Genomic DNA, 24,778 nt, shown 5'->3' on the forward strand with positions numbered 1-24,778 from the left:
AAGCGCCGCCACCCCCGGCTCAGAACGAGGTGGCTCGGGGCTGCCTTTCCGGCACTCGCTCGCCTGCGCCGTCGCGCTCGCTGGAAGCGGTGGCCGCCGCCTTTGTCACGGCGCGGGCCGGGGGCGCCTCTGCTGGCCGCTGGGCGTGCAAAACCAGCGGCCGCAAGCCCCTGGGGCCGAGAGCCGGCCGGCCCGCCGAGACCCCGAGAGCGAGCCTAAGCAATTACTCACCCTCGGAGAGCTGTTTATTTTAAATATTCTCAAAATAATACTGTTTTAAAGAAACGCCACAGAGAAAAGGCGTCCGTGCTGCTCTATCAGTAGGAAGGTAGAAATCACCTGTAGAGGGGTGGAAGAAGCACTTGGCAAGTCACTGACGTGCCGCCAGGGATCTTCGGGTAGAACTGCTCCTGCGCCACCCTCAGTAATGAACCGCGTGCGCTGCTCAAAATCCTGACTCACTTTATACAGGGCAGATGGACAAAGGTTAGTAAGTTTTTAGGGGCGAAAATATGGCCTTTCAGCCCTGCAGTACGTTGTTCTTCAGTTACCCGGTAAAATCAAACGGCCAGCGAAACATTTCGAGGCTACTGGGGGTGGAGTCTGGTGGTCGCTGGGGAGGAGAACCTCCCTCAGTTCTCCTGGAAAGTAACCCCAAACATATTAGTCCAATAATAAATAAAAAGCAGTTTGCATAGGGTGGAGCTCACAGGGAGTGGTACATACCCTCCCTCCACTCCCCCAAAAAGTAGTTTGCCATGCAAAAATTACAAAAGCACAGGCTCCAGACTAGTCTCTGACCACCCCTCACCCCAGCCCCAATTGTCAGCCCTAACGGTCTACTAAATAGAAACCCTGCAGATGTCACTCAGTATGGCTAGGTCTGCGTTAGGAAACTTGAAGGCTCCTTTCTATAAGGCAGGTTGCACATATCTGGACATCGCTTCATTGAACTGAAGGTTTACTTGGCAATAGAGAAGCTATAATAAGGCATACACAGAAAGAAGGTACAAGATAGGGAGTTAATAGATGGATCTGGAACCTGGCATGAAGGCCCCATAGACATCAGCAACCCCAAGATTCTGCCACTCAGAAGAAGACTTCCTCCGGAAGCCAGGAGAAGCCCTGACTATTCCCTAAGGACTTTATCATTGGGCCCTCCTGGGAGACTGATGGGGGAAATAAGCAATCAAAACAGTAAACAGCTGGAACTCCTCCCCTGCCATTAGCAAAGGGGTGGGATAATTAACAGTTCAAAAGCCAGGTGCAAAGCCTGAACAAGCACTCTTGCTCTCCTGCTCTCTTGCCTCTGGACCCCCAGGACTCCCCCTGCTTTCTCCCCGCTCCCCTCCCATGCAAGTAAAAGCTGGGCATTTATAACCTATAATGCAACATTGTAGCCTATAAATCAGCCCTCTTTATCACTTTTCAGCCCCTTCCTCTCTACCTGGGACCCCTGATCTGTTACTTTCTCCCATTTCTCTTCCCTCCCTACCTAAATAAATTACTGGCCTAACTCACCCAACTGGCTCGTGAAATTCATTTCTCCAGCAAAGTCAAAGAACCTAAATGAAATCCAGTAACAAAAGGGCAAACCAAGGCCCCCTTAACACTTCGCCTCAAATGAGTTAATCCAAGCTTCTGGTTATTCATGGGTAACTGGACTGAAAGCAGTCTTCACAGGAAAAACCCACAGCATTCTCCACTTCATTTCTGTATTACTGTGGCAAGGAGGACCAATACCTGGCAAAGATTTCCCAGTACTCTTTAGCAAAGTATAAGGCGAAAAAAAGACTGAAGCCAAAGGTACGCCCTAAACCTTTTGCATTGTTCTTAAAGCTTAAGTGCTAAAACCACTAGCCAAGAGTTGTGAAATTACAAAGCATTCTGGGGGAATTGGCATGCAAATAAACAGGATTATATTTAGAAAAGAATAGAAGAATTAACTACATACCATGGAACCCTGCGGAGTTCCCTCTTTCCAGTAGATTTTACTGCCCAGAACTTGCTGGAAGGGACCTTACAAAAGTGTTTGCAAAAATTTGTAGGGGACATTTAGAATACAAAAGAAATACATTGCTTTTTTTGTTTATTTTTAATTGCATGAGTTTCTTTGCCTTTCTTGCATCTTAATTATCTCCTCTATTACTGTTATTACAATCCAAAATATCCTCTACTAAATAGATTTTTATCACATTTTTCCATCACTTGATGAGTGTGTGTGTGTTGTTTCAAACTATAAGACACATCTAAAACCTTGAGGTCAGGTTTAGCAAGCAAAAGGCCAGACCAAATAGGAATTGGGACATGTTGCTCCCAGACTGCCAGGCACAGGAAGGCATAATAACCAGCTAATCGGTTCAAGCTGTTGCCGTCACCAGAAAAGTTCAACAAATACTATTTTCCCCTCCTCCTTCTCCTTCAATCATCTTTCTCCTTCTTAAATTAAAATAAAGTGTCTGAGATGGGTTTGAAAGAAAAAGCTTCCCTTGACTATGCATGATTCCAAGGAATAAGAAAAGGCAGCCGTCAACAAAAGGATGCCTCTGTGTCTGGCCAAGATAAATGGGTGGAACCAGCATGGATGTTTTCCACAATAGGATGATGGTTTTCCTTGGCTATGCAGTAGTGTTTGGATTAATGTATCTCAGCAAACATGAGGAAAAAAAGGAGAGAGAAGATGGAGACAGACACACACCGAGAGAGACTTGATTTACAGTCCCAGAGAAACTTAGTTTTTGCCACACCCACAGATGTAAGCACCTATTCTAGTTGCTCAAACCAAAGATTTGGCATCATCCTTCACTTATCTTCTTCTCACACACCATATTCAATCTGACAGCATATGCTCTTGGTCTGTCTTTCAAATATATCCAGACTATGATCTCTACTCTCCCTCTACAACGCTTCCCCCTGTATCTAGCCACCATCGTCTCTCACCTAGGCCACTGCAGTAAACTCCTGAGTTCCGTTCATTCACTCCGACAATAGTCATGTATTTCCTTTGTGCTTACTGAGGCAGGTTAGTATAGGGAATGAGGTAAGGCACTGGTCTGAATAAAGCTGTAATAGCTGGGACCCCCTAAGTCAGAACATAGCCAGGAGACCCCGCGGGGAAACCCCCTGAGGGGAGGCAACTACTTGAGAACAAAGCCACAGTTACAGCACAAAAGCCCACCCACGGAGACCCTGGTCCTGACTCAAACTCCCAGGCTCAAAAGAAGCCCCGATAACTCCAAACAGAAAGGCCTCCCTATGGGTTCCCTGAAGGCTGACAGGTGAAGGTAGAAGGCAGCCAATCAGGACAGCAGATAGCTGGGGTCCTTCCTTAATATGGCCAAAGGGTAGGAGGAAAGGCCTGAAAAAGGCCTACCTAGAGCTCCACACACGTGTCTCATCGGGCAACACACCTGCACCTATGTTTTGGGTGTGTACTATCTTTTTTCTCATTTCTTAATAAACTCTTGTTACTGGCCTTATTAAACTGGCACATTTTTTCTTGCGATGAAGTCAGGAACCTAGAAACCCAGAACCCAGAGTGTTCCAATAACGCTTAACTATGTGCCATTGTTTTTCTAGGTGCTAGTATCACAGAGGAGAATTTAAATTTTTTAAAAGTCCCAGATCTCGTGAAGTTTACATTACACCCCTTCTCAAAAGAGCAACACCTGCCTCTTGCTATCCCCTTCCCTACTTAATTTCTCTTCATAATCCTTTTCAGCATGTGACGTGTTAATTTTTTTTAAAGATTTATTTCTTATTTATTTCTCTCCACACCCCCGCCGCGTTGTCTGCTCTCTGTGTCCATTCACTGTGTGTTCTTCTGTGACCGCTTCTATCCTTAGCAGCAGCACCAGGAATCTGTGTTTCTTTTGGTTGTGTCATCTTGTTGTGTCAGCTCTCGTGTGCATGGTGCCATTCCTGAGCAGGCTGCACTTTCTTTCGCGCTGGGCGGCTCTCCTTATGGGGCACATTCCTTCCACGTGGGGCTCCTCTATGTGGGGGACACCCCTGCGTGGCAGGGCGCTCCTTGCGCACATCAGCACTGTGCATGGGCCAACTACACACGGGTCAAGGAGGCCCGGGGTTTGAACCAGGGACCTCCCATGTGGTAGGCGAACGCCCTATCCATTGGGCCAAATCCACTTCCTCATATTAATTTATTATTGGTATATTGCCCTCCCCTTTCTAGCAAGTAGAGCTCCTCGAAGACAGAGAATTTGTTTTGTTGTTGTGTCCTGAATGCCTGAAATAGGGACTTGATCATAGAAATTGCTCAATAATTAATAGATAAATAAAGGTAAGAATATTTCTAATTATGTCTGAAGAAAGAATAAATGGATAGAATAGGGCTTTCCTATGATAAAGATCATATGATTAGAATCTAGATTTAGGAACATCTATTTCTGCTTCTCCAAACCTCTGCAGGTTTACTGATTCTAGATTTCAGAGTAGCTGAATTCAAGATGGTGATGATTTACATTGCTTAGATGATAAAATCAGAAAATGCCAAAGCAACGTTTGGGCCCCAAAAACCTGTTTGGTACCTGAGTACTGCCTAGATGCTGAAGCTTTGATAGGATCAGCCATCAATACTTATGGAGAAGACCTGAGGCCCTGTGTTAATATGAAGAATTTCTTTTAAAAATTTTGTCTTGAGTTCAGATAGGAAATTATGGTCCAGAGCCCATAATGGTGTAGCAATTAAAGATCTGGGCTTGGGAGCTAGACAGAGCTAGGTCCATCTTCCAATTCAACCACTTCCTCCTTCTATGAACTTCAGCAGATTAAACTTGCTGCACCTCAGTTTCCAAATCCCTAAAATCAGTGTCTTAATATGTAAGAGTGTTTTTGTGATGGTTTGTTAATTTTTATTGAGCACCTACTCAGGTACCTAGGCACCAGTGATACGAACATTTGAACAAACCAGACAAAAATCTCTGCCCTTATGAATCTCTAGGGACAGAGATAAGTCAAGAATTTTAAAAATAAAATATATCATATTTTAAATGGTGGTAAATAGAGCAGGGGATGTGGAGGTGAAATCCGTTCAGGGTGGTGAGGGTGGGGTGGCGTTTTACAAGAGAGGATGGTAGCTTGGACAAAGTGGTTGCAGTGGAAGTGGTGAGAGGTCAGAAAGTGGATATATTTCAAGGTAAAGCCAATAGCATTTGTTGATGGATTTGCTTGAGGTGTGAAGAAAAGAGAAGAATCAAGGATAACACTAAATTTTCTTGGCCTGAGCAACTCAAAGGAGGAAGGTACATTTTACTGAGGTAGGGAAAACTGTGGGATTTATGGGATTGAGTGCAAAGGCCAAGAATATTCCTGTGGAATATTCCTATTAAAGGACAGGAATACTCCTATTAAACATCTAAGTGAAATGTTGAGAGGGCAAGTGGATATTTGAGATTGGAACTCCGGGAGAGATCTGGCCTGAAGATGCAGATTTGGGAGTTTTGAGCCTATAGGTGGTATTTAAAGCAACAGTGCTGGATGAGATGACCAAGGAAGTGAGTACAGAGACAAGATCTGAGGTAAATTAACATCCTGAAGAGAGATGGGCAACCAGGAAAAGAAAAAGAAAGAGTGTCCAATGTGATAGAGGAAACACCATAAAAATATGGAGTTCTGAAGGCCAAGTAACAAATGTATTCCCAGGAAGAGAATGTGGTCATTTTGTGAAATGCTATTGGAAGGTCAAGAAAGATGAGAACTGATTTAACCAGTGGATTAAAACATTGTGAAGGACCAGAGTACCTATAAAACGAGTATCTGAATACCCAGCTCACAGTGTTATTTTGTGAGGATGTATTAACTCATTCAAATAGTATTTCCTAAGTACTGTGAACTCCAGAGCAGTTTTGATGGAGTCATGGGAGTGAAACCTGACTAGAGTGTTTTCAAGATAAAAAGAAAGTGTAAATTGGAGACAGCTGATATAGACAACTCTTTCAAGGGCTTTTGTTGTAAAAGGAAATAGGGAAATGAAGCAGTAGCTAGCAGCCTATGTGAAATCTAGTATGGGAGGAAAATGGCATGACTATATGCAGATGGAACTGATTCAGGAGAGAGCAGAAATTTCATGGGCTGGATGGAGATGGACCGATGGACTTTTTCTATATCAGAGGTCTTGAATAGGCCATACAGGTGGCATCTCGTGCCCAGGTGGAGGGCCTGCCCTTAGGTACTAAGGGCTAGAATGGCTCCTCCATAGCAACTGCAGAGAAGAATGCACTGGCACAGGACAGGTGGCTGGGGAAATGTTTATTTTCTCTGCCATCGGTTAAAGACAGTCTGATGGAAAAGGTGTTAGGAGTTAGAGGGAGAGGAGCTAGTGTGAAATAATTTTGTAAAAGAGTAAAGCAACTGTGGAAATATGGAGCGATTATTTGGCAGCACTGAGGATTCCCTGCTATGATTTAAAGGAAGACCAGTGAGTTTGGTTGTGGGTATTCCTACAACTGCAGGCAGCTGCATGGGTGCATGCCAGAGCAGGCAGGGTGCAGAGTCTAACAGTGGTTTCACTGAATGAGTGCTGGAAAGGGAGAGAATAATGTAAGGAAAATGAAGATGAGGCATGGACTCTAATCTGGTTAAGAAAGAAGGGAGGACATAAGTGTGTGAGGGAGTGAAATACAGTGAAAATATTGAAGATGAAATAATATTCCTGTTAGGCTCTTAGTACAAAGTAAATTAATCAGATGGCTGCTACTCCTGTTATTTTTAATGCTTTGATTATTGCTAAGTTCATTTATGTCAGGGACCATGTCTAATTTATCTTCGACATCCCCAGCTCTTCTATTGTTGTACTTGGAATACAATGGAATCAATGAGGAAAAAATTAGCTAAACAGATTCAGGGAAAAGTATAGAATGTTTTGTCTTCCTTTTAATCTCCAAAATATCTAAAATAAGTGCTAAGTCATTTGCACAGTTTTGACCATTAAAATATTTTCTACTTTTTTTATAAACACGTTTTTATTTTTTACTACATTAAAATGGGTAGACATCTCTGTCTTCATCTTATTTGAAGGAGAGAGGAAAAAATAGTTCTCAAATAAATATAGAAGAGTTTTGAAGGTACAAATGCATAGGCTATTCTAATAATGATAAATAAATACTTAATTTTAGAACTGCCCATTAAATCATTTGGCTCTATTAATTTTATCTACAATCAAGCAAAGAAAATCTTAGGTATGTACTTCCAGTGTCACAGAATGAAAATCAAAGTGATTGTTCACCTGCTATTTTTAGATGTTTACATATTAAATACACAAAAACAACCTGTTAAACAATACTACCCTTGATAAATACAGGCCAAAAAAGAAAGAAATACTATAGCTACAAAAAGGTATTCTCATGGCCTTATCCCCAAAATAAAATCATGCCAGCTTATATAAGTTATGCAAACCTTTTACTGATCTGTACAAGAAGTTTTACATTCCTACCCTCAGCCGAGGAAGATTCTGAAGGTTTCTGGCTTGCTCATAAGCTTTAACAGCAGCTCTTTTCAAAGCCATGGGCAAGGCCGCCCCTGGCTAGGGTTATGGAATGAGGTTGGGAAGGGGGAATAAATCACTTTGTGTTCATCTCTTTGGCTAGCCCAGCCCATACTAGACACAAGATGAGTTCACAATCATAGAGGAAACAATTGCGACAGCTTCATGTTACAGATCATAGAAAGGGATATTATGGTCTATTTTCAATCATTCGAACTTCAGAAAATTTTTAACTTCTTTGCCCAAAATTGCTTCTGTGAATCACATTCCACCAGCCTAATACCAAGTTTCTGTAGCTACGTATGTGCATGGGATCTTGGAAGAAATCAACCCGCTGCTTATTTTGATTGGCAATATTCGGAGTCAGCTGTGGGTATAGGGTTATGTACATTCAATGTCCCAAAGAGTAGTTTCTTTTTCTACCAAAACCACCTTTGAACCATGTCTATTCAGTTGAAATTCCCATGAAAGAAAACCAGGGGGCAGGGACTCAATGTTTTTAAGGGGTGGTGGAAACTGAATTAGGGAATCAAAATAAATCCACACTTTTATTTCATTCATTTTTCCACTTTATGCATTAATTTAGCAAATAATATTATTGAATATCATGGAATCCCCACTGTGCGCCAGGGGTATAGGGATATAGCAGTGACAGAGAGATTTGGTCCCTGACTTCATGGAGATCACAGCCTACATACGAGGGTAATGGACACTGATTGCTGTGGGACCCAGATACCTCCTGCAGAATTAAAGAACTTATTACCTGACTGTAGTGCTGCCCTCTGTTCTCAGCCCTTGGGGCATGGGGGCAGGGGGGAGGGGGGAACTGTTATCCGGGTGGACCAAAAGTAATCACTGAAGGTCCTTATAAGAGGAAGGTAGGAGAGTCAGAGAAAGGAGATATGATGGAAGTAGAGGTTGGAGTAATACAGCCATCAGTCAAAGAACGTGGGCAGCCTCTGGAAGGTGGAAAAAGCAAGGAACAAATTCTTCCCTAGAACCTCCAAAAGGAACACAACCCTGCCAATATCTTGATTTTAGACCAATTAGACTGATTTAGGACTTCTGACCGCTAGAATTGTAAGATAAATTTGTATTGTATTAACTTGCTAAAGTTGTGGTAATGTATAACAGCAGCAATAGGGAACTTATACAGGTACTAAGTAAAAGAAATCAAGGATTGATGATCAGGAGTCTGAGTGAGGCTATTCTATTAAAAAGTAATGAGCCCTTGCCCAGTTCCTGGATCTGAGCCAGGTTTCAGACATGCAATCCATTAATTGAAGGAGAAGCTGGGTTATTGGGAGGAAGAAGCCTTCAACACTGTGCCAGGTATACATAGTAATAACTCCCCTAGTCTTCAAAAGGTCCTATGGCCATATAGTGGGGACACTGTAAGCTGGAGAGAGGGACCTATTTCAACATTTCAAGGACTGATGGATACGATTCTCAGTTAACACTGATACTCAGAGACTTGAAGCATTACTATACCTCCTTTATTAAATTGAGGGCATGTTGGGGCTAGGTAATAAATGGATTCCTGATCTAGATATAGCTTACATTTGTCCATTGGGTTCACAGATCCACCCAGTGGTCATTTTCATGGACCCTCCAAGGTTAATTAGAATGGACAAACATCAGCTTTAGCACAACTGTCACTTTGGTTTCTTACCCTGTGGAGTAAAAACTATCAAGCAGTTAAACCAAGTAGAAGATTTAAGAACTGACTTCCCATTCCCATGTCAGCCAAGAGAACAAAATCAAAACAAATTTGGCATCCTAAAGGAATGACAGAAACTAGTAGTATCCTTAAAGACCTGGAGGATGCATGGCTGGTGGTCCCCATCACATTTCTATTTAATTCACTAGTCTGGGCAACACAAAAGCCAGAAAAGTCCTAGAGCATGACTGAACCAAGTAGTATTCTAAATTACAGCTGCTGTATTAAGTGTGATATTTTGCTAGTGCACATTATCATAGCTTTGGCACATGGTACATAACCATTGTTAAGCAAATGAGTTATTTTCCATCTCAACCAAAAAAGGCATCAGAACCAGTTTGCATGTACTTGGAAGAGACAACAGTACACAGGAACAGTCTTGACCTCATGGCTATGTTAATTATCTCACCCTCTATCATTACAGATTCTGAAAAGATCTGTACTATCTGGACATTTTGAGCACATCTCACTGGTACACTATATTGATGACATGCAAATATGTCTTGATGAGCAAGAAGTAGCAAATACATTGAAGGCTTTGGTAAGACTCATGAACTCTAGAGAGTGAGAGATAAAGTCTACAAGATTCAGCAGCCCAAAATAGCAGTGAAAGTTTAGGAGTCCAGTGGTCTAGGGCATGCCACAACACTTCCTCTAGAAATAAAGGACAAATTATCATATCACACAACTCCCCCTTTGAAGAAGAAAGCACAATATCCAGTAGGCCTCTTCAGGTTTTAGAGGCATCATATTCCATACCTGGAAATACTTCTCCAGCACGTATACATTAAAGGTTGACAACTTTGAGTGGAGCCTGGAGCAGTAAATTACTGTGCAGCAGATCCAGACAGTAGTGCAAATAGCCTGGGACTTTGCCCATTGACTCAAGAAATCCTATGGTATTGAAGGTGGGAAAAGACACCAGGGAGAGATTATCTAAGCCCTGATAGGAGAATCATGATTTAGACCCTTAGGATTCTGGAGTAAGAGAATTATACACTCTTTGAAAAATAGCTTCTTGTGTGCTACTGGACTCTGGTAGACATGGAGGGCCTGGCCAGGGTCATCCAATTGTCCATGTGGCAAAAAATGCCCATCATATGCTGGGTTCTATCAGCTCTGAAAAGTCATAAGATTGGATAGGGGTGGACACAGCAGCAACTCACTGTAAATGGGAATAATACATCCAGGATTGGGGATGAGAAGGGCTGAAAGGCCCAAGTATGCTACTTGAGCAGGTAGTTCAGCTCCCCCATATTATCCATCACTGTTACTGTAGCATATATGTGGCTCTTATGATCAGCTGATGGTGTTAGAAAATTCCTGAGCCTGGTTTACAGGTAAGTTGGATGGGTATATAAAACAAACTGAAAATGGACCTTGATTGCATGTCAGTGCCACTAAGAGGTGGTATTGAAAAACAACAGTGAAGAGATATCCACCCAATGGCCACAGTCCCATAGGGCACACCTGGTTATCCATCCAATACGGAAAGAAAAGTAACTCAAGAATATATACAGGCTCCTGGGCAGTGTTGAATGGCTTGGCCAGTTGTTTAGGGCTGGGAAAGGGAAATATTAAAATATAATGGGATTGGAAATGGATTTGGCTCAATGGATAGAGTCTCTACCTACCACATGGGAGGTCCAAGGTTCAAACCCATGGCCTCCTGGCCCATCTGATGAGCTGGCCCACATGCAGTGCTGATGCACGCAAGGAGTGTGTGCCACACAGTGGTGTCCCCTGCATAGGGAAGCCCCATGCGCAAGGAGTGTACCCCGTAAGGAGAACCTCCCAGCGTGAAAAAAGTGTAGTCTGCCCATGAGTGGCACCACACACACGGAGAGCTGACACAGCAAGATGACACAACAAAAAGAGACACAGATTCCCGGTGCCACTAACAAGAATATAAGCAGACACAGAAGAACACACAGTGAATGGACACAGAGAGCAGACAACTGGGGAGGGGGGAAGGGCGGGGAAGGGAAGAAAAATAAATAAAAAATAAAATAAAAAAAGTTTAAAAATATATATATATATAATGGGAAAAGTAGGCCTTGGATGGAGACATATGGGTGGACCTATTGGAGTTGGCACGAAGGATGAAGGCATATGTATTACATGTTAATGCTCTCCAGAGAGTATCCATCACAGAAGAAAGACTAAATAACCAGGCAGACAAAAGGACTTAGTTAGTTGGCATCAGTCAGGCTCTGTTACAGGTACCTCAGTCCTGGTGCAATGGGCACATGAATGGAGTAGCCATGGCATCAGAAATAGAGGTTATCAAGGGAGCTAACACACATCAATGTTGATCCAGCTACTTGACCTGTCAGATGTCCATCCTGCCCACAACAGAGCATGATATTGCCTCCGCAATATGGCACCATCCCTCAAAGATACAAACCAGCCACTTCACAACAAGTAAATTACATTGGAACCCCTTTCATACTGGAAGGCATAGTGATTCATTTTTCCAGAAATAAACATATTCTAAGTGTGTATTTACCTTTACTGCTGCTAGAGTCTCAATCGACACTACAATTTAAGGGCTTAAGGAGTACTTACTGCACTGCAGTGAGATCCTTTATAACATCACATCAGACCAAGGTACCTATTTAATAGCATAGGAAATGCAAGAGGAGTGACATGGCCATGGGATCCACTGATTATATCAAATAGCACACTTTCCAGAAGCTGCCATCTTAAAAGAGTGGTGGAATGGTCTTTGGCAAGCACAACTGAGGTACCATTAGAGATTATTCTTTCAAGGAGAGGATACCATCCTCCAGAATGCATTGTACACTTTAAATCAATGTCTTTTATATAGTCCTTTGTCCAAATAGGAAGAATACATGGGTCCAATAACCATGGGGAGAAAGCAGGATTGGCCCCTCTTACTATCCCTCTCAGGGATGGATATAAATGAGAAATGTGTCCTTCCCATCTGGGCAACTCTGAATTGTTTAATGTTAAAGGGGAAATGCTTCCACCAGGGGGCAGGGCAAGAGTCCTACTGAATAAATTACAGCTGCCATGGGCACACTTAAGGCTCTTTGTGCTAAGGGACTACACAGGCAAGAATAGGAGTCACCATCCTGGCAGCCCCCTGATCATCAGGAGGAGATAGGACTGCTCTTACACCATGGGGACAGGGCAGAATACGTATCTCATCCATGTGAGCCCCTTGGGGTTTTAAAAGAACTATCTTCCCAGGTCCACAAGATGGAGGAATAGAGTATGGACTAGAGTGGACTTACTGGTGTTCTGTTGGGGAACTACTGTGATTAGTAAGGGAAGAAATTGTAGTAGTGATATGGACAGGGTGGCCATGGTGGCTGCTGATGGTTGGGAGAAGGAAGAAAAGATATGGCCTGGGGGCATTTTCAGGATTTGGAGTTGTCCTAGGTGGTGCTGCAGAGACGGATGCTGGACGTTGGTGTGTCCTGTCATGGCCCACTGGGTAGATTGGGGGAAGAGTGTGGACTACAGTGTGGACCACTGTCCACGTGTTGCAGCAGTGCCCCAGAATGTATTCGCCAGGTGCAGTGGATGTGCTGCAATGATGGAAGGGGTTGTTGATGTGGGAGGGGTGGGGTGGGTGGGGTGGGGAGGTATATGGGGACCTCATATTCTTTTCTACACAGGGCTGGCTTCCACTTATGTCACCTGCCTGCTTATAGTCATTTGGATTTCTAACATCAGACCACTTGGAAACTCTGAGTTATTTAAGCATTAGAGAACCCTGACTCTTGTCTCAAAGATAAGTTGTTCCTTTCTGAAGCAATCTTTGGTGGCTGTTCGGAATCGAGAGAGCAGTGAGTTTTCTTCTCCCAGCCCATGCCCATCCTAGCCAATGCCCACTGGGGCCTAAACCATAATGTTGAATCCTGAAACCACTGAACCCTCTGTTAAATGCCTGTTTAAGAACATGTCCCTGAGCTGCTGAATCTTCAGTTAAGTGCAGTCAGTTTCACCCTTGGGTTGAATCGAAACACATGTTCTTGGATTCAGATTTTCCCCTGTATGGCATAACAGCTCACTCCCAGATGAAGGATGTGAAGTGCACTGTTGCCTGGAGGCTCAGAATAGCAAGTCAACCCCCCACGTGTAGGCTGCAACCCCAGTTTATATTTTCCAGGTTTCCTGTCCGTCTCCAGGAAGGAACATTGGCTACTCATGTTGTTTTTTGTTTATTCCCTCCTGTTTCCTGTACTTAGTTATAGCAAATGTTCCTTGGTCATAGGGTTCATCAGCCAATGGATCCCTGGATTTTTGGAGAAAGAAATGGCAGAGGCTTAAGCCTGAGGACCCAGTCACAGGTTTCATTGAGCAAATTCCTCAAGGAGACAAGAAATGAGAAACAGGCCCCTCTGGCACATAACTATATGTCAAGGAATGAGTACTTCTTTGTTGGATTGGTCACCTTTCCACACTGATCCCAAAGAGACCCTGGATTTCTGAGCTCAAGAAGCCTAGAATCAGGCAGCGGGCTTGGCCCAGTGGTTAGGGCATCTGTCTGCCACATGGGAGGTCTGCGGTTCAAACCCTGGGCCTCTTTGACCCATGTGGAGCTGGCCCATGCGCAATGCTGATGCGCACAAGGAGTGCCCTGCTACGCAGGGTTATCCCCCGCATAGGGGGGCCCCACTTGCAAGGAGTGCGCCCCGTAAGGAGAGCCACCCAGTGCGAAAGAAAGTGCAGCCTGCCCAGGAATGGCACCGCACACACGGAGAGCAGACACAAGAAGATGACCCAAAAAAAAGAAACACAGATTCCTGTGCCACTGACAACAGAAGTGAACAAAGAAGATGCAGCAAATGGACACAGAGAACAGACAACCAGGGTGGGGGGCAGGGGGAAGGGGAGAGAAATAAATAAATAAATAAATCCCAAAAAAAAAAGAAGTCTAGAATCAGATGCTGAGACCTGACCCTGAACTATAAACCTATCAGATTTTGCAGAGTCAGGCACTAATTTTTCACTGGAGGTAGGAGAATAGAGAACGGCTGTTAGATTTTCCAAATTCATTTCATATTTTATAACCTTGGAACTAACAACCTGAAAAACCCTCTGACCCTTAATTGCCTCATCTCTAAAATGGGTATGTAGAGGAGCTGCTTGGATAAGCTGAAAAAAAACTTTGGAAATGGACCTTCTGACACAGAAAGATAAGCTGATTCATTTAAAAGAAGTTGCTAGTGGGCAGCAGCTGTGGCTCAATCAGTTGGGCTCCTGTCTACCACATGGGAGACCCTGGGTTCGCGTCTTGCGGCCTCCTTATAAAGGCAGGCTTGCCCGCGTGCTGCAGAGAGCTGCCCGACCCACAAGCGCCACAGAGTACCACCAGCCCACAAGCGCCACAGAGAGCTGACTCAGCAAGGTGACATAACAAAAAGGGAGGCAAGCAAAACTGCAGAAGAGCACACAACAAACAGACACATAGAGCAGACAGCAAGCAAGCTGCAAGGAGGGGTGGCAATAAAAAAAAAAAAAAATATATATATATATATATATATATAAATACAGACACAGAAGAACACACCACAAATGGACACAGAAAGCAGACAGCATGCAAAAAGCCACAAAGTGGAGGGGGGTGGGGTTTAAAAAAAAAAGTTGCTGATATACTTCATTAATGCATAGAGTGATTAGGATAGGTTTTGCAGTCCCTGTAGAACTGAGTGGAAGGAAATGGAGGACCCTTGCCCAAACCAGCTCCTAGTCAAATCCTAACCTTGCCTCCCTTGCTGCCCTGTTGTAATCATACGCCAGAATGACTTTCTGGACTTAGAATACACCATGCCAAGCATCATCCAAAAAAGGTGTGCATAATTGATTAATGCATATTTTAACAAGTAACCAACTCCTGATTTCATTACCTCTTAGTCACAGATAATTTTAAATGACCTCCAAAATACCCAAGGCATTGCTGACGACAGAAATGAATACATACTGTATTACTGACATTTGACTAATTAGTACATTTCACGGGGATACTCTATAGTAAGAAAGAAAGTAATGCATAAAAAAGTGCTAGTTAGCAGAATGGTAGTTCTGTTGTAATGAGGGTTTTAAGCAAACGCCACTATGGAAAACAATTATTATAAACATCCACCTATCTTTGGTTCAGCCTTAATTAAAATTAAGGTTAAAAGTGAGAAACCACTTTTTTTTTCCTGGAAATCACTTGTAGGAATAATTTGAGATATCAATATTACAAGTGATTTCAGGAATACAATGTATGGAATTAGCAATTTGTCTTTGTTTAGACATAGAAGAGAAAAGACAGATGAATATTTATATATTTACTGTAGAAATGAATCTAAATTTATTCTGTATTTTACCACCATAGTTGAGTTTCTCTCTAAGTCTATACATTAAAAAATTGTAGGGGGAGGACAGCCAGCAAGATGGTGGTAGAGTAAGGAGCTCCTAGAGTCAGTTCCTGCTACAGGGCAGTTAGTAAACACTCAGAACTATCTAGAGCTAGCTGATGCACCTGTTTGGGGGCTCCAGGAAACCAGAAGAGCATCCTGCAACATCCTTGAAGGAATGAAAGGAAGAGACTGCCCGTCTGCAGAAGACTCATAAGTAGAGTGCTCCACACCACAGAGACCGGTGCCCATCCTCAACTGGAGGCACAAGCCACCTCGGGAGCTATTCTGTGGTTGGAATTGAAAGCTCCACTTCCCAAAAATGGAGAAGGAAAAGATGGTTGGGCACCAACTTCAGCTACTGATGAGTAAATTTGGCGGCCTAAAGTATAATCCTGAGAACAGTTAGTTTGAACCTGTCCAAGTCAGAAAGAGGCCGGTAGCCACCATATTAATGCCACCCCTGGCACAAGGAGAAATGGGGAGGACTGAAAATCACAGTGCAGGTGGAGACCAGCTTCTTTCCATCCAGATCAGATTGCAGCTCTAGCCTAAGCCCCAACCCACCTCTGGCACGGAGGAAGCTGGGAGGACCTACTTCATCCACTCTGGGAAATTACCGACCAAGCCACAGTGCCCTACTTTGGTAGTGCAAGCTGTCCCAGGAGCTGTTCTGTGGCTGGAATTTGGGGCTCCATTTCCCAAAAACAGGGGAGGAGGAGATGGTTGACCGCTGATTTCGGCTACTGATTGGTGAATTTGGCTGGCTGAAGTGTGGCCCTGGGAACACTTAGAGTTTGAGCCTGTCCAAGTTGGAAAGAGGTTGGTAGCTGCCATTTTGACTCTAACCCCAGCATGAGGGAAAGCCAGGCTGACTGAAAATCACAGTGAAGGTAGGAACCAGTTTCTTTTACCCAGATTGGCCTGTAGCCCTAGCCTAGGCTTCAGCACTACCTCTGGCAGGGAGGAGGCTTGTGAGCTTTGTACCAGCCTGTCCAGATAACTGCAGGCACATTTGACTGGCACAGATTGAATAATTGGAAGTCTACCAGGACAACTGTGATCATCTCGGACCAGCACTGCATATATTGCTGCCCATACCTGCAGCTCCATCCCCACCTGAGGCAGGGAAGAAAGGGGCGTGAAGCTTCATCAGTCTCTCTTGGCAACCACAGTCTAGCCCTGCATGACTTGGATTATTTCATACAGCTGTGACTCTGTCCCTACCCTTGGCAAAGGAGAAGTTGGGAGAAGCTACATCAGTCCCTAGGGCAATGAGGGCAGCTTGAGCCTCCACAGTTTATAGTACCAACTACAACCTTGGTGCCTACTACACAACCAGGAAGGGAGAAAGGGCTGAAAGCCCTAAACTAAAGAGAAAAGCTGGACCCAGAATAAATTCTCTAGTAAACCAGATGCCAAGATATCAACAAAAATTACAATCCACACCAAGAATCCGGAAGATATGGCCCAGTTAAAGGAACAAGATAAGCCTCCAGATGACATAGAGGAGTTGAGACAACTAATCATAGATGTTCAAACAAATCTCCTTAATAAATTCAGCGAGATGGCTAAAGAGATTAAGGATATTAAGAAAACACTGGATGTGCACAAAGAAGAATTTGAAAGCATACATAGAAAAATAGCAGATCTTATGGGAATGAAAGGTGTAATGAATGAAATTAAAAAAACATTGGAATAATATAATAGATTTGGGGAGGCAGAAGAAAGAATTGGTGAGCATGAAAAGGCCTCTGAAAGTGAACATACAAAGGAACAGATGAAGAAAAGAATGGGAAAAAATTGAACAAGATCTCGAGGAACTAAATGACAGCAAAAGACATGCAAACATACATGTCATGGGTGTCCCAGAAGGTGAAGAGAAAGGAAAAGGGGCAGAAGGAATATTTGAAGAAATAATGATAGAAAATTTCCCAACCCTATAGAAAGACATAGATATCCATGTCCAAGAAACGCAATGTACTCCCATTGAAAAAATCCAGATAGACCAATTTAGAGACAAATACTAATCAGAATGTCAAATGCCAAAGACAAAGAGAGAATTCTGAGAACAGCAAGAGAAAAACAACCCATAAGGGATACCCAATAAGATTAAGTGCTGATTTCTCACCAGAAACCATGGAAGCAAGAAGACAGTGGTATGATATACTTAAGATACCACAAGAGAAAAACTTTCAGCCAAGAATCTTATATTCAGCAAGATTGTCTTTCAAAAATGAGCATGAGTTTAGAATATTCACAGAGAAACAGAAACTGAGAGAATTTCTAACCAAGAGACCAGATGTGCAGGAAACACTAAAGGGTGTGCTAGAGCCTGAAAAGAAAAGACAGGAAAGGCCTGGAAGAGAGTCTAGAAATGAAGATTCTGTCAATAAAAATAATTAAAAGTGTCTAAAGAGTGGTGAAAATAAAATATGACAGATAAAACTCAAAGAGTCAGGAAATATTTAACCAACAATGTAAAGCACTTATATTCAGAAAACTGCAACTCAACGTTAAAAGAAATCAAAAAAAGACCTAAGTAACTAGAATAACATTCCATGCTCATGGATTGGAAGACAATATCATTAAGATGTCGATTCTATTCAAACTGATATATAATTTCAATGCAATCCCAATAAAAATTCCACCAGCATTTTTTTAAAATTGAAAACACAGTTATAAAATTTGGAAGGGTAAGTGGTCCTGAATAGCCAGAAACAACTTAAAAAGGAAAAGCAAACTCTCATCTACAGACTTTTAATCATATTACCTAGCTATAGTGGTAAAAAGAGCATGGCACTGGCATAAAGACAGGCACATAGATCTATGGAACCAAATTGGTGGTTCAGAAACAGACCTCACATGTATGGCCAAGTGATTTTTGACTAGCCCAGCAAACCCACATAGCTCAAGCAGAACAGTCCATTCAACAAATGGTGCTGAAAGAACTGGATATCCATAGTCAAAAGAAGGAAATAGGACATTTCATTCTCATAGTTTATCCAAAAATTAACTCAAAATGGATCACAAACCTAAAAATAAAAGCAAAAACCATAAAGCTTCTGGAAGAAATTGTAGGAAAATGTCTTCAAGACCTGGTGGTAGGTGGTGGATTCTTAAAGGAGATAAGAGGAGGACTGAAATGGACTACTGAAGTTTAATGTATGTAGAAGTTTTAATTAGCTTTACTGTAAAAGTGTGGAAATGTACAGAGTGGATGGTAACACATAGTAACAGCTAGTTTATAAATAGGGGTATGGCTGAAAATGGTAGTGTAAGTATGTAAATGACAATTGACAGAATGCTAGAGAATAATCTAGGAAAGTGAATAGCACCATAAACCAAGAGGTGGATGAGAACTGTGGTTGATGGTGCGGATGTTAACAGTATCCTTTGTTAGCTAGAGCAAATGTACATCACTATTGCAGGGTGGTGGGAATGTGGAGAAGCATGGGAAAAATACAACTGGAGTGACCTATGGACTGTGGTTAGCAGTAATAATATAACAATTTTGCATCTATGCCAAAGATGTACTGTGTGGATAATGGGACAGTATGGAAAATGTGTGCCAAATATACAATATGGATATGGTAAAATCAGATAATATTATCTTATCTGTAACCAATGTTCCACTACAATGTGGTGTGTTGATAAAGGGTTGTTGTTTGGGAATTCTGCACATGTGCATGATTGTTTTATAAGTTTACAACTTCTGCCATAAAAATATATTTAAAAAATAACAATAGGATGGGTTGGGGGGAAAATCACCAGATGTAAGATATGGACTATAATTAGTAGTAAGATTTTGACAATATTCTGTCATAATTTGTAACAAACGTCTCAAATAATGCAAAGTGTTGGCAGAGGGTTGATGTATGGGACCCTGTATAATGCTATGCACATTTGCTTTGTAAGTTCACAACTTTTACAATGCACTTATTGTTTATGTATGCTCATATATAAATGATATAAAGATAATAATAATAATAGGGTGGGTTGGGGGAAATGCTTTGGTTAGTAGTAATATTTTGACAATGCTCTTTAATCATTAGTTAAAAATATTTAACAATAATGCAAGGTATTGGTGGTAGGGTGAGGTAAGAGAGTCCTGTATGATGTTACATATGTTGGTTTTGTAAGTTCACAGCTATTACTATACACTTATTGTTTATGTATGTTTATGTATGAATGATCTACTTCAATAAGTTTTTTTTAATGAAAAAAAAATTGCAGTGAACTTTTTGTAATAGTGAAAGTTCATATGTCCAAGGTTTCCTCACCTATAATCTTTGGTCTGCTAAAACTTTTCAAAAGAAATTAAATTATCAGGAACTTTGTTGTAGAAGATCCTGCTCAGATAAAGATAGAAACTACGTTTGCCATAAGTCAATTTTGACTCAATTCTGTGATGACTATTTTGCTATGACACTAATTTTCTCATTAACAAGTATAAACAAATATAAAAAGATGATATAACTCTCGGAAGTACGGACAAAGCTAAAAGCTCTCTTTCCTATTACACTGTTTTTCAAGTAAAATAGAAAATAGAACACAAAGTGGGCTCTTGATTTTCCATGACAACACCAATGACAGAGCAAAATAGTCAAACACTTATCACTAGTGACAAAGTGGGGAATTAGCTGCACTTCTTCCCTGCCAAAACGCCTATAGTTTTTGGGGCACCCTCAAAGCTAACACCACTAGAATATAGCTAAAATGAAAATGTAGCTCTGTGTTACCAGCAGAATTGGATTCAAATTCTGAGCTCCGTGATGGGTAGCCTTGGCCAGCCCTGGGCTCCGTAGCTGTCTCTCAACTGCCAGCAGTATTCTTTTTCTCCAGTGGTACAGATCTATACTTCATTAATGAATGCTGTAAGGGGTCTAATAAACCTGCCTGAGTGGTCCTGAGCCCCTCTGCTGTCCTCTGCTACTTGCCAGGAATCCACTGACACCCTAATAAGCAAAGCTGGGGTAGACAGAGCCCACCAGGGAGTGCAGAATGGAATCCAACTCTGCTGGTAACACAGACCTGTGTTTTTATTCTAGCTCTGCCCCATATTAGCTGTGGTGACCCTAACAAGATTTTTTAAACATAGTTGCTACCTCTGTAAAATGGAGTTTATGTATTTAGCTTGTATGGTATGAGAATTCGGTTAAATAATGAAGAATACCTGAAATATTGTGAATTCTCCAAAAACTGTACCAATTCATCAAAGTAACTTAAAAATTGCATAATGTTAATTGGGACAGGGGCTACAAAGTGTTATTGATTGAACCCAATCAATGTGAAAGCCGAAAGAGTGAATCTCCAGAAATTCTGTTGGTATATATTTTTGGACATTTTTCTGAAACAGGTTCTCTAATTTTCTTCATTTTCTCAAAATGGTGCATGTATTAGTCAGCCAAAGGGGTGCTGATGCAAAATACCTGAAGCCTCTTGGCTTTTATAAAGGGTATTTATTTGGGGTAGGAGCTTACAGATACCAGGCCATAAAGCATAGGTTACTTCTCTCACCAAAGTCAATTTTCACGTGTTGGAGCAAGATGACTGCTGACATCTGCCAGTGTTCAGGCTTCCTGGGTGCCTCTCTTCCCAGGGCTTGCTTCTTTCTGGGCTCAGGGTTCCTTTCTTCCCAGGGTTTGCTTTTCTTTCCTCTGTGTGCTTACTTCCCAGGGCTACAGCTTAAGACGTCAGCAACAAACGCCAACATGGAAACTCCAAAATTAAAAAAACCCTCCAACTCTGTCCTTTGCCATGTCTTTTATGGTTGAGTCCCCACCCACCAAGGGGCGGGGACTCAATGCCCTACTGGCACAAGAGGATTACTTGATTAGGTAATTAAGTAAACCTCTGAATCCAATATAATCTAACATGCCCAGAGGAAAAGACCAGTTTACAAACTTAATCCAATATTTCTTTCTGGAATTCATCAATAATATCCAACTGCTACAGTGTATGGCCCCTAGAAGGTCATGCATTCTTACCACTGATACCTTATTGCCTTCTAATGCTTAACTCCAGTCAGACCTCTTGGCTCAACTTCAGAATCACACATGCAACTGCATATGGGCTGATGCCATCTGAGAGATCCACCTCAACCCCAGTGTGGTGGACCCTGTGTTGCACTCCTCAGGCCCCCCTTTGGGAATAAAAAACTATAACTCCAGCTTCTGCAAGTGTCACTGGCAGAATGTCCTTGTTGTCTGGCACTTTGGAGGACTGTCTCAGCTAAAGAGATCTACCTTGCCCAAGGCAACACTGTCTTGTAGAGGTAGTCAACAACCAATGATACCAACGAGGGTACATAAAGGTCTGGTCCTTTTACTCCAACTTCAGGACAGAGCTAAAGCTTCATCTTTTCTTCAGAACTCCCTACGGGGTCAGCTGTGGTTTCCATAAAGGCTGCATTGCCCCTCTACCCAATTCTGCTTCCTTCCCTTCTCTTCCCAAGAATGCTGATTCCAAGAGCACTCTCTAATAACCCTTCTGCATGTTCATTTCTGTTTTATGGTCTGCTTCCTGGGGAACCTGTAATCTTCAGCATGTCTAAAATAGATTCCTGAACCTTTGCCTACATGTTTTCTAGTGCTCTGAAGCTCAGCTGGCCACATCTCCACTTCTCCCAGGCATCCTAACCAGATATCTGGATGCTTCTGCACTCTGTTCCCTCTGCCTAGATCACCCTCAGCCACAGATTCTCACAATTGGTGCCTTCTAGTCATTCAGGTCTCTTCTCAAATGTCACCTCCTCAAGAGGGCTTTTCTAATCACCCAATTTAAATGCTTCCCCAGACATTTTATCCCATCTCCCTATTTTATTTTCTTTAAGGCATTTTATCACTGTATAATACTAGGTTGTTTGTTATTTTCATATACTTCCTTTAGAACATAAGCACAATGAAGGGAGACAGCCTGACTGCCATTCTTGCTGTGCCATACCCAGAGCCAAGTGAAATGTCTGGAACATGGTAGCATTCCATACATATTGGTTAAATTAAACACTGTTCTGTTGCTTGACTACTACCTCTCCCTCAGCCCTATATTCAATCAATCAAGCAATCATCAAGTCCCATCAATTTTACCTGATAAATATTTCTCTAATTTTTCTCCTTTTCTCTAAAATGTGTCACTAGAGCCTTAGTCCAAGCCACTCTGCTAGAGCCTCCTAACTGCTTTCTCTGCCTGAGTCTTGTACCCTTCTAATCCTCATTTCAAAGGATCACCAGAGAAAAGTATTTATAGTCAAATCTAACCATGTCACTAGTCTGTGTACGAGTTTCCAATTATTCCCCAATACTCTGAGGTCAAGGTCCTCCAAGGTTTTTAATATGGTGTACAAGCCTCCCTACAACTGGCCTCCTCTCATCTCTATAGCTTCATCTCTTTTCATTCCTTAACTTTACTTTATGTTCTAGTAGCCCTAGGAACCAGGAGTTCCTCTTTCACATCAAGTTGTTTCTTGCCTCCAGGCTTTTGCCCATGTCCTATTCTCTAGCTGAAAAGATCCCTTTCTCTCCATAGGAAACTGCAAACAATCCTTTAAAGACTCAGACAATGCATTCTCTCTCCCAGAAAGCCTTCACTGACACCATTCAGTAGCCCCTGTTACTTCCTAGGGCTTGTACTGACTTCCAGCACTGCAATTAAGGTTATAATTATGTTTTCTTGATCATCTTCCCCAAGCTCCCTAAGGATTTGGGCTTTGTTTATTCACCACTGTATGCACAGTGTCAGCACTGAGTGCCTACTATATGGAAAAAGGCACTCACAATACATGTTGAATGATTGCCTTGGATGAGTATACACACGTACATGCATACACACACTCACTCATTTAAAAAACAATCCAATCAAACTTAAACCATACCTGACAGAAGAATCCTAAAAAACTAATGGGTTGGGGTGGCAGTTTTGAATGGACCCATTTGCATGTTGGGGTATCATTTTGTTGTAGAATTTGAAAGAGGTTCAATTATTTGCATATAGAAAGGCCGGGACTCAGGAATGATTTTGAGAAGGAAAAAATGGTTTATTGACAGTCGGTCAGACTGGGGAGCTTTCCGTTTCAAACCTGAGCCCCGAACAAGAATTTTGAGTTCCTTTTATACAGAAGAAGGGCTAAATCGTTCTTTGTTTCAGTGCGCAATAGGTTTGAATTAGCATATATTTTCTACATCCTAGGTAAGGTTTTAGCATGGACTTCAAACATTCTAGATAAGCTTTTAGCACATTTGGTTTGCATTTTCCCTGAATATTTAAAGTTTATAGACTTTGCATTGTTAAACTGTTTCCTGGGACTGGAGTCGTTGCCATGGTCACCAAGGGCAGGACTGCAGCCTCTTACCATCCCACACCCACAAGTCACAGACAGCTTAGGTTGTCTACAAAGAGATGAAGAGCCTCCCACCCATAGCCCACATCAATTTAGGTTGACTACTGTCTTAGTTAAAAACATCTTGTGTAACAAGTAAAAGATGCCATCTTAGTAAACCATTTTCTTTAAAAAAGGGTCTGTATTAAAAAGATTCAAGTGCAAGTACCCCAGAGAGGCTATAGTCAGTATCTGTTCACCAGTCTTTCATCTTTTGAGACCTCACCATAATTCTCTTCTCTCTACTCCTCTACTTGTATTAGTTACATTCTTCTTTCTCTATATACTTGGTCTCGCCATGTTTCTTCATTGTGAACACAGTGAGAGAATAAATAAATATTTCCCTGTTCCCAACTGGAAAGCATCTGCTTGGCTCTTCTTAGGTCAGTCACTCTACAATCCAATCACCTATGATGAAGTGATGAAAGAATCATGTGACATAAACAGGGGTGTCAAGAGTCCACCCTCAAGGATGCAGAGGCATTACTCAAAAAAAAAAAAAAAAAAAAAGCACCATAATGGTGTAGGGAACCCAAACAAATGTCTAGCACTGATTCTTACCTGCTATCCACACAAAGGGACAGATAAGTGTGCACAGAAACTCATAGATCATTACCAAGGAAAAACAAAAATGAGAGCATCAACTCTCAGGCAGGATCTCTCTAACAAGAATTTGAGAGAATAGATTGAGATGCATTTTGCAAAAATGGTCCTTGAAAACTTCAATCTGCCTGCTTACCATACACTAGTAAGTATATGGTATTTACATGTCTTTCTCTCTGGCTTCCTGGTCTCTTGTCTCT

At 42.1% G+C, this 24,778-nt stretch overlaps 1 protein-coding gene across 1 annotated transcript in view; it reads right to left on the minus strand.

Annotated features, from left to right (window-relative positions):
• DPYSL3 (dihydropyrimidinase like 3) overlaps positions 1-24,778 on the minus strand; it is a 128,997-nt gene that overhangs the window by 69,269 nt on the left and 34,950 nt on the right. The gene's annotated exons all lie outside the window — the stretch shown is intronic.

The sequence above is a fragment of the Dasypus novemcinctus genome, chromosome 2 (assembly GCF_030445035.2).
Source record: "Dasypus novemcinctus isolate mDasNov1 chromosome 2, mDasNov1.1.hap2, whole genome shotgun sequence".
Lineage (NCBI taxonomy): Eukaryota > Metazoa > Chordata > Mammalia > Cingulata > Dasypodidae > Dasypus > Dasypus novemcinctus.